The sequence below is a fragment of the Epinephelus moara genome, chromosome 24, assembly GCF_006386435.1.
Source record: "Epinephelus moara isolate mb chromosome 24, YSFRI_EMoa_1.0, whole genome shotgun sequence".
Taxonomy (NCBI): domain Eukaryota; kingdom Metazoa; phylum Chordata; class Actinopteri; order Perciformes; family Serranidae; genus Epinephelus; species Epinephelus moara.
The window spans coordinates 45,723,967-45,726,723 of record NC_065529.1 but is presented as its reverse complement, the minus strand read 5'-3'; positions in this window follow the sequence as shown (position 1 = coordinate 45,726,723).

Sequence of the window (2,757 nt, the reverse complement as noted above, 5' to 3'; positions counted from 1 at the left end):
ACTCACTCTACCCTCACCAACTGCATCACTGGCTCACCTACCCCCATGTCCGTAACCCCAATCCCTCTCCTTTGACCAACACATCAAACACATCACCAAAACAGCCTTCTTCCATCTCAGAAACATCGCCCGCCACCATCCGTCGCTCTCCTTTTCAGCTGCAGAGGCTCTCACTCACGCATTCATCACTTCCAGACTCGACTGTTGCAACAGTCTCCTCTATGGCTTGTCAGACAAAACACTCAAGAAAATACAATACATCCAGAATTCAGCTGCTCCTCTTCTCACACACTCCTGCACCTGTGACCACATCACCCCCCGTCCTTCATAACCTCCACTGGCCCCCTATCCGTCAGCATATCCACTTCAAACTCCTCCTAATTGCCTATAAAGCCCCCCACAGCCTGGGTCCCCCCCTACCTGTCTGAGCTCCTCCACTGGCAAACTATATACCTTGTTTTGTGTGTTTTAATCACTTATACCTGACACAAGCTCATTAAGGAACTGAACTTGAAACATCAATGAAAATCAAAACACCTCATTTATTGCCAAATACTCACAATTTCTTTCCAACAACAAACTTGACCTTGTGTTTTACATGTAAAAGCTTAATAAAGTCATCATACTTTGCAGCACAGTCTTGAAATAATATAAGCCCAAGAAAGCTATGGCGTCCTGCTCCATAAAAGCAGCAGGAATTCTCAGAACGGCCTCAACCTCAGACAGTAAAAAATGAATTTGACTTCAGGGAGCAATATGAAAACAGCTTATTTGGTTTAATCTTGAGTGGTGTGCTCAAGTTCATGAACTGGACTTAAATCCACCGTTGTGGAGGACCTTGGTATGCTGAGCAGCAACGAAGAGGCCAAGTTTGTTTTTTTTAAGTTTCTTGCCAAAGCAATTTGCCTCTTTGTTTAGCTTAGATGTTCAGGTATATGGAGAGACGCTGATAAGGTCCTGGTTCATAAACACAGAGGGCCCCCTTCTCACTGATATCTGTGCACTAAATCAAACACAAGCCGGTGGGGTCAATTACAAAAATATAACTTTGTGCTTGTGTTTAAGACCTTACATAAAAATCAGCGGGTTTGTTTAGTTGATAAGTTTCCTGCCAGTTTCAGGGAAACAGACTCCTTGTCCGCATTTAAATCCAGATGTCAGATTTCTTTTAAATGTTGAAAGACGGGCCAGAGTTGATTCAAAAAGACAAGTTTTAGTCCCCTTAGGGATCTTCATCAAATCAGGCTTGTGGTTAGTGTGCAGGTATTCACCCAAAGACTTCAAAACAAAAGACCTCAGGAAAAGTTTGTTAATGTTTTTTTGCTGACAATTTGTGGTTTCCTCTGCTGAGACTGCTCTGTCTGTTCAGTCAAGGAGAGTTTTCAGTTGTTGTGCTGAAATCATTATAAATAACATATGAAAGATTCAACAGTAACAAAGTTGTCTTTAATCAAGAAACTTCCAAACTCAGTAAGAGCATGAAATAAAAAATTTGGGGTGAATGGAAATTTAACAAGCTTGTTCCTCAGCTTCACACACAACAACTAAATCTGAGTAATACAAAACATGACATGATGATAATGAAGAGGAACTCACACAGTGTCAGCTGCAGACGATCTGAGCTCAATCAAAACCAGACCTTTGACTTTGTGTTGTGAATGTTCTTCCAGCCAAATTCTGAATATGAGGTTGTGTGCATGTATGTATGTATGTGTATGTATGTGTGTGTGTGTGTGTGTGTAAGTATGTTTTCTTTCCGTAAGAAATTAGGACATATAGGAAATTTCCTTACATCACTGTAAAGCAGCGACACATTGTTCAATTAATAAATGTTAAGGGACTGTTCATTATTTATCAGAAGAGGCGGGTGGCTGTAGTGTCACTTTGTTTTCTTTGTCTTTATCTAAAAATAATTTACCTTGAGGCTCCCTGAGTGACTGGGGGAAAATGCATTACCCTCCCTTCATCATAAATTACTTATTAGATGTTTTTAATTCTAACCCTTTGATGTTTTAAAGTTAAAAGTTGAAGACAAAATGAGTTGAAAGTTATTTTTGCTCTTCTTAACAGTGATGTCTCTAAGTCAGAGTTTATAGTGAGTCTGGGTACAAATCCTAGTTGTCTCAAATTAGTTATCTATGGTCTCAGAGTTTGAGATTTGATTTTTGAGCAAACATTCTGCTGCAAGTTTGTAGACGTGTTGAAATTATTTGTAGTTGTTGGAAGTATGTTGAAATTAAATTTCAACCCATGATACAACCTGTTATCTTAGTTTAAAAGTAGAAAACATTTTGACTAAAAGTTAACTAAAATACCATGACTTTTCATCGACTAAAATTAGGCAAGACCAAAACTAAGAAGGATAAAAATGACTAAAATGTGATTTAAACTTATAAGCCTTTTTGTCTTAAGACTAAGACTAAATCTAAATTAGCTGCCAAAATTAAAGGCCAAAACACAGCAGGGCAAACACCGTGCGTCAAGAAATACACCCCACGCCGGGGGCGGCAAGACACGCATCAGCGTTCCTGGATGCACTGCCTTGTGGCACTTAACCAGAGTTGGGTAGAGTACTTTGATTAGTTTTTGCAGTAACGAGTAACCTAACGCGTTAGTTTGCTGTTTGAGTAATCAAATACTTGAGTACATTTTCTACAAGACATCAGTTACTTCCGTTACTTTTAGAACGCTGGTCCTTCTGCTCCGAAACAGCAACGGCTGTCGTTTGGTTCTAATAACGGAGATAACGTTAAACCT